The following is an 8373-nucleotide window of genomic DNA, read 5'->3' on the forward strand; positions in this document are numbered from 1 at the left end:
GAGTAGGCGGTCGCCCGAGGAAGACGCAGCCGAAGCCGCTCCTCCTACCTGGTCCTTTCTCCCGCCTGGTGAGCTCTTCCCGCGCTCTCCGCTTCCGTGTTCTGCGTTGCAAGCTGGGGGGCCGCCATTGCAACCTCGGTCGCCATGACTGGACCACGAGGTAAGCAGAAATTTTTGTTCAGTCTCCTTTTCCTTCCGTAGGGCTCAGCGCCGTGTGGGAGATTACGGGGGCTATTTCCCCCCCCCCCCGGTCATCTGTCGTGGGGAGTCCCGCCATATGGAACGTATGTCAGCATATTCGCTGGGGCTGGTGCAACTTTAATCCAGAACCATTTAAAACTTGTAAAACTTGGGGGTTTATTTTAACTGCGATAAACTAGTAACTTAGACGACCCCTCCTCCGGCTGGGCTCCCGACTGTGTTCCACACGGGGCTTACCGCCGGGGCTTCAGGCTCCTCGTTGCCAGCGCCAGGTGCCGTGCCGAGTCCCAGTTTCTGTAGGAACTTGTTCCCCTCCTCTGGTGCTTTGAGGTGTATGGGTCGCCCGTTACGGATCACCATGAGGCCGAAGGGGAACGTCCACCGGTACCGGACCGCTTTCTCCCTTAGCACCCTGGTAACAGGCCACAGGTCCCTCCGTCTGGCCAGTGTGATGGGTGACAAATCCTGATACACCGCAATCTTAGCTCCCTCAAACGCCATGAAGGGGGTATTTCGTGATTTTTGTAGAATCTCCTCCCGTGTGCGGTAATGATGTAGACGCACTATAACGTCTCTAGGGAGTTCATTGGGCTGGGGGCGAGCGCGCAATGCCCGATGGCAGCGGTCCATCACGAGCCTCTCTTTTGGGGACTCCGGGCAGATATGCTCCATCCAGCGCCCTACAAATTCCTCACAGTCCCCAATGTCCTCAGGGATGCCGCGAAGGCGCACATTATTGCGGCGGTCCCTGTTTTCGGCGTCCTCTTGCCGGTTCCGTATTTCATTAATCTGGGACTGGAGATCCGCCGTGATTTTAGCGCCCTTCTGAATTGCTTTTGCGTTCGCATCGACCCGCACCTCTAACTCCTGTGTCCGGGCCCCCAGACCTCCTACTTCCTTGGCCAGGGCTCTTATCTCTGCTTGCAGAACGTCTTTTAAATCTTGAAAGAGCCGCTCAATATCCGGCAACAGCCCCTGGTTGTCTGGGTTCTCTTCTCCCTCTGACTCAGAGCCTGTTCTTGATGCGGGGGCCATTGCTGAGGCATTTTTTGGTGTAAATCTGTGTAGTTATTCGTCTTTTTTGCTTACTTATGTTGGAGAGGGGCACAGAGCTACAGGATTATGCCTCCATGCTCTCCAATCTCCCAGCATGCACTCCCTGTGTGTGTATTTTTATTATTGTGGGTAGTGGGGGTGGGTGAAGGGGTTATTAGCCCCAATGGTGGTTGTTTAGGGCTTGCGAGTAGGTAGCGGGAGGGCTTAACCCCTTCATGACCGTAGCAGTATTAACTCCCCCGCAAGCCCTAAACAACCACCAAGGGCCAAATACACCCTTCACCCACCCCCGCTAACCACAATAAACCTGGCATGGCTTGTTAACCCCTTCATTGCCTTAGCGGTTAGCCGCTAAGGTAATGAAGTGGGCTTTAAATGCATTTTTCCTGCCTTGGATGCATGCCGGGGGACTCCGGTGCTGGTATTAAAGGTATTATCTCTGGAGACCCCCGACATCAATCACGGTCTGGAAAAGGCCTGATATTTCTAAGTGCCGTTCCGCCGCTCATCCGCAGCCTCTCACCAGCAACTTGCCTACTTTTTGTGGGGAGCCGGATTGCCGTGAAAAAAGCCATTCTAGAGTGGCACAAAGCTACTCGCCACTACTAGAATTGAGCGTGGTTGAAAAAATGGCTACTTGCGGCACAAAGTGCCTTTTCACCGCGCCGATGGCGGAAAAAAAACCCGCCAAACTAGGTGTTTTTTTTGCTTTTTCGCCCCTTACTGAATCCGGGTATGCATTTTTGGCCTAAAACGGGCGAGAGAGAAGTGCCTTTGCGCCGCTTACTGCATGACCCCCTAAGTGTTGGAAAAGAGCTAAATTGAGACAGGTCTTCCCAAAGCTGCTGCAAATGGAGAATAAACTCCCAACCGATGCTCCAGAAAAGTGCAAATGAATCCTACAATGTCCACAGAAACTTTGTAATTAGAAGGTAAGTGTTATCCTTTAGTGTCCTGAATCTTTGTATTATAAACCGGGGAGTGAGACTGTGCACCCAAGGACTGACATAAGGACGGGGCTAAAATGTAGTAAGGAGGAACGTGTACCGTGTGCCGTGATGCCCACGTGGAACCAAAGGACCGGTGTAATGCCTGTATGCCCGCAGACCTGGTCAGTCCCCAGTACTGAGGTGGGTAAGGGTATAACACGCACCCACAGCAGTGAGGGCGTGCCCGGAGTGTGGTAGTTGCGTTGCCGGGCCTGGGGAGTAAAGGTTAACGTTATACTTGCTGAGTCCGGGGTGCCAGAGGTCGGAAGGTATTGTCCAAGAGCCAGAGTCCAGGGATTTGAGAGAGCAGCGTAGTGATGTCCAAAAGCCGGAGTTCAAGGGCAGGAGAAGGCAGCGTAGTCAAAGTCCAAAGCAGAGTTCAAGTTCAAACCAAGGGAATCCAAACAGGGGCAGGGACAGGAACCAGAGCTGAAACAGATAAGGGAGCTGGGCATAGACACTGCACACACAGATAAATGGAGAAAGAGAAAATTTGCGCCAAAAAAAGTTTTTTGCCTACTATTCAAGGTGTGGCTTCAGTCCTTTCCACAGAATGGTTCCGCTGCCTGAGTCTTTCAGAGGTTATTCACCAACCTCTGTATAAGTATGGGTAGAAAAAGGGGGAAATGTCCTCGGGCGCGTCACTCTGCTCCCAGCTCCACGACGTGTGTTACGTGCAAAGTAGAAGAGAGAGGGGAGGGCCACAGTAAAAAACAACTCAAAGTTATACACACTTCTTTCTTTAGAGTGGGAGGGGAGGGGTGGGAGGGGAAAACAAGGGAAGAATGATATTAAAACACACTGTTTGGGTAGAGACACACACATGGAATTTCTAATATCTTGAGCTGATGTTCTCTCCTCAACACGTGATTACATAGGTTGTAGGTGAGGAAGTGCCCTCTGGTATCTTCCTTGACAAAAATAAAAGGGAAAACAAAATAGTGCAATACAATTTAATTAGACAGTGGGTGAATGAGATTTAAAACTTACAAGCGACCGATATTTTTAGGCATAGAAAGGAGATGTCGCCAGACTCCACAGCATATCCCTTTCTGGGTTGCAGTGTTGCTTCTCGGCTGATCCCTGCTGGCAAAAGGTCTTTCTGTCTGTATGTGGGGATAATTATGGCTGCAGTGTGGATACTCAAGGCCCGTGCACAGGCTATGTTCTCCTCCGGCCGCCTATCCCCTCTACAGATGCAGTCTTCAGCTTCCTTACTCCGTTGCGCGTGCGCATGTGCAGACGGCAAGATGCTGGGCCAGGATACAGGGGAAAGAAACTCCTCGCTACGGTGGCTTGGAATAACCAAAAAACGTCAGACGCGTTTCGCCAATGCTTCCTCAGTGACGTAGGCAGAGTCAGGGTAGCAGCAGTCTTTTATATCTTGGGAGTTCTTCGGTTTAACCTTAGGTGTGCTGGTTATTCTCTAATCACATAAGATGTTCTATGTAGCCAATCTACACTGATACATATGTTAATAGATAATAAAAACATACAATGACATTATATAAACCTCTCGTTTTTGCACATAACATATTTTAAAAACAGGTGACTGCACACACAGGAGCTACAGGAAAGCTATGCAGAGCAAGGAAAGAGAGGACAGACTGGGGTTATAAAGGAGGGAGGACAAATAGCAGGAAGGGGTGGAGCAGGGGTTTGTCTGGGAGCTTGCAGGGATAGGTGTGAGAGAGCAGGGGAGGAGACAGGGAGGTAATCTAGGGTAATGGCCTGCAAGCTCCGGGGGGTGGAGTCAGTACCTGGGGAGGATTGGTAAGTAGAGCGGGTGCACGCGCCCTCTGTAACACAGTCGCGCGAGTACCAGAGCGTGGAGGAAGGATCGCGGAGGAGGTACTCGGCTGGTGAGTATGAGAGGGGGAAGGAGCGGCGGAACCAGGTAGGGAGACGGAGGTACGCCGAGGGGCGTTAGTCCCCTGACGGGAGACCAGGGACCGGAGCGCACACGCACAGTGAGGGGACCGCGCATGCGCGTGGACCGCGAACGGGAGCGTGACCGTGCTGCAAGGGAATGAGGCAGAGACCGGGAAGGCAAGGAAAGGGGAGGGTTAGCCGGAGGAACCAAGGTGACGGGGACACGCTGGGAAGAGCGAGTCCCCCGATCCGTTACTCCCCCCTTGAGCTCGGACTCCGGACAATCCTCCCAAGGTTTATGAGGAAAACTTCTGACGGAACTGTCTGAGGAGTGCTGGGGCATGGACATGAAGAGATGGTATCCAGGAGCGTTCCTCCGGACCGTATCCCTTCCAGTGTACGAGGAACTGAAGTTTGCCCCTGGACCAACAAGAATCGAATAAGGATTGAATTTCAAATTCTTGCTGTCTTTGTACGACGACAGGATTAGGCCTTCGAGGACAATCCGGAAAATGGGCATTTTGGATCACAGGTTTCAGAAAAGACACGTGGAATACCGAAGGAATCTTCATGGTAGAAGGGAATCCAAGTCGGTATGCGACCAGGTTGATCCTTTCGAGAATCTTGAAAGGACCTAAGAATCTTGGGGCCAGTTTATGGGAAGGGGTCTTGAGTTTGATATTCTTGGAAGAAAACCAAACACTGTCTCCGGGTTTGAACTCTGGGCCCACTTGACGTCGCCGATCCGCTTGTGTTTTTTGTCTTTGAACTGAACTTTGCAAAGCTTTTATGATCCTTTTCCAGGAATTTTGAAGACTGGATATGTAAGAATCTGCTGCGGGAACACCAGAGGGGAGGGAGCAGAGGGGAAGACTGCTGGGGTGGAATCCATAGTTAATGAAGAAAGGCGACTCTTGCGTGGATTCGTTTCTTAATTAGTTAATAGCAAACTCAGCCCAGGGTAATAGGTCCACCCAATTGTCTTGAGAATCGGACATGAAGCATCTGAGATACTGTTCCAGAGTCTGATTCATTCTTTCCATCTGACAGTTGGTCTGTGGGTGATAACCCAAGGAAAATAGAAGGGAAATGCCAAGTCTTTGAGAAAAAGCTCGCCAGAACTTAGAGATGAATTGAGTACCTCGGTCAGAAACAATGGAAATAGGTACACCGTGTTCCCTTCTTACCTGTCTTATCTCAGACCTCTGCCGTGGCACCAGCGCATGCGCGCACCCCCGCTCTGCTTACAGAGCGTGCGCGCACGTGCAGCTCTTCTATTGTGGCACAGAGCTTAGCTCCACCCCCTCGGACACGCCGAGCTTCCCTCGGACGCGCCAGGCTTCCCTGCGCTCGGCGTGCACACGTGACGATGTGCACCGCTCCCCAGCTGCGTGGCAAGTATTCATTTAACCCCCTTGATTCCAGCAGCCAAATCTTGCCTCCGCGGAGGCCGTGCCTCCGCTCCGCCTCCATTGCTACTGGTTCCTTTGTGCTACATAAACCCTGCAGTTCCTCTTATACCATGCTGAGCATAACTTGTTGTAGCCTTGAGCTCCTACGTCTGTTGTGCCTTGCTCCTTGTCCTGTGTTTATCTTGCAGTTTTACCCTTTGTGTACTGACCCAACTTGACCTTGGAACCTCTCTGGATACTGACCCTGGCTTACCCTCAACCTTGCGGATATCTCCAAAATGATTCTAATCTCTCCAACCCCTGACCACGGCTAACGGACTTGACTATTCTGAACTCTCCATTCCAAGACCTTGGCAAGTATCCACTAACCCACTCTCTCCAACCCAGACCTGACTACGTTTGACAATCCACCTGCCAGGCACGCTTCTGCTGCTGTAGGTGCATGGTTTACTAGTTCCCCACCTCAGTACCGGGGTCCTGTGTTGCTCGTGGGCAGCACAAGAGTTACAGTCTCAAGGTGCCAGACGGACGGTTGTTCACGCCTCCCATCTTCCACCACAGAGTAATGCAATGGGGGGCATGCGTCCAAGACAGCGGGTCATCCAAGGATTAAAAGGACCATAGACTTCTTACAGCGAACCTTCTGGTGGCCAGGCATGCGCAAGGACATTCAGGACTATGTTTCAGCATGTCCCATCTGCGCACAGAACAAAACCCCCACAGAATAAGACTCCGGCTCTTCTGCAACCTCTTCCTATTCCTGACCAACCATGGGACACCTCTCGATGAACTTTATCGTCGACTTACCTAAATCCAAAGGGATGGACACTATATTAGTAGTGGTAGATCGCTTCACTAAACAAGTACATTTCATTCCGCTCAGGGGTCTACCCAGCGCCCACAAATTATCTGAGGTATTCGTGAGGGAAATTGCAACAGGGTGAATGAACGTCACCAGCTCTATGCCTGGCAGACGTATGTGTAGATGCAGTGCAGCAGTGACGAGGTTAACTTTCAGCTGGGCAGCTCCTGACAATTAGAGTGGTCCCAGCTGCATAATCAAGGTGTTTTAAAAAACCCCAGGCTGCACACACATGAGTGCTGGCTGGTCAAGAGATAGGTAAAACATACAGGACACCTGCAAGCTCATATTGAACCCCCAAAATAACCACAACATATATATATATATATATATATATATATATATATATATATATATATAAGCATATAGGTGTCACAGAGGAGTGCTACTGAGCATGGTGATATATATTTAAAACAAGAGACAGAACATGAAACACAGACAGAGCTCAGTGCAAATCCAGGGAAACCTATACACGGTACAGTGCCTAAATATATATATAGGTTTCTCTGGATGTGCACAGAGCACTGAGCTCTGTCTGTGTTTCATGTTCTGTCTCTGGTTTTAAATATATATCGCCATGCTCAGTAGCACTCCTCTGTGACACCTATATGCTTATATATATGTTGTGGTTATTTTGGGGGTTCAATATGAGCTTGCAGGTGTCCTGTATGTTTTACAATTCTTGTTCAGCTGGTCTTAGCTGATTGGAAGGTGACTCTTCCTATCTTGTTGAAGCTCACCCCCTCCCACATTTAAATGGTTAAAAGCTCACTCCATAGCATCTCCCACTCTCAGGGGAACTTGCTTGCTTGCAGTATGATTGTGACAAATCTAATACAGAGTGCTTTTCCTGGTAATGTACAGGTTAATAAAAGCTTCAATTAGACTTAGAACTATGCAACTAATTTTGACAGATTTATTATAAATCATTCTTCCTGGTAATGCACGGGTTATTAAGAATTTATATTAGTGTTGGGGACCCTTGAGATGTGGTCTGCCGTGTAGTGGTTCAGGGGCTTACAACGGTTTGGCCAAAATGTTAAACTAAAAGACCATTTTATTTAATAGATATCTATACATATATATTTAGGCACTGTACCGTGTATAGGTTTCACTGGATGTGCACTGAGCTCTGTCTGTGTTTCATGTTCTGTCTCTGGTTTTAAATGGTCAAGAGATAGGACTGAAACGCTGAAGTAGATTACTGCTCTAAGGTCTGTCTTTCAAATGCATGTTTGCTGAACTGTCTGGGTTTTTGTATGCTGAAAATAAGCTTTTGTTTTTTTTATGCTGAAATGAAGCTGTTTTGTTTTTGTGTGCTGTATTTTTAAGGCTCAATAAATAAGCCTTATCCAGAAAACCCGCATGTGGTTGCATGTACCCTGCAACATATGGTGTTAGAAGTGGGATTTTGAGAGGCCCCTGCAGTTGAAGGGCCACACACACAAAAAAAATGGAAGAATATTTTTAAGCGTTTCTGTGCGAGCAGGCACAACTACAGGCAGAGAGAGATGAAAGACTATTGCAGCAGCAAACCCAGCTCCTAATCCAGCAGCAGGAAGCACAAGATGAGCGGATGGCCAGGTTGTTGACTCAATCCCAGGGGTCTGCCAGTCCAGAACGTGCGAACAAACCCCCGGTCCTCCTGAGGAAAATGGCTCCGAACAACGATCCAGAGGCTTTTCTACTGACGTTTGAAAGAGTTGCCGAAGACCAGGGCTGGTCTGCAGATCGCTGGGCAACTGCTTTGGCCCCGCTCCTCATAGGAGAAGCCCAGGCCTCCTATCAGGGCCTCCCAGTAGACCAGGCAATGAATTACAAACAAGTAAAAGCCGCCATACTGGATCGCTTAGGTCTGACCCCAGAGACCTACTAGCAACAGTTCCGGAGCCTGAAGTACACCGCTAAGATGAGACCCCGGGTCCTCGCTCAGCGGTTATTGGACTTGTTTACTCACTGGATACAACCCGAGGAGCACACT

Source organism: Ascaphus truei, chromosome 3, assembly GCF_040206685.1.
Source record: "Ascaphus truei isolate aAscTru1 chromosome 3, aAscTru1.hap1, whole genome shotgun sequence".
Classification (NCBI taxonomy): domain Eukaryota; kingdom Metazoa; phylum Chordata; class Amphibia; order Anura; family Ascaphidae; genus Ascaphus; species Ascaphus truei.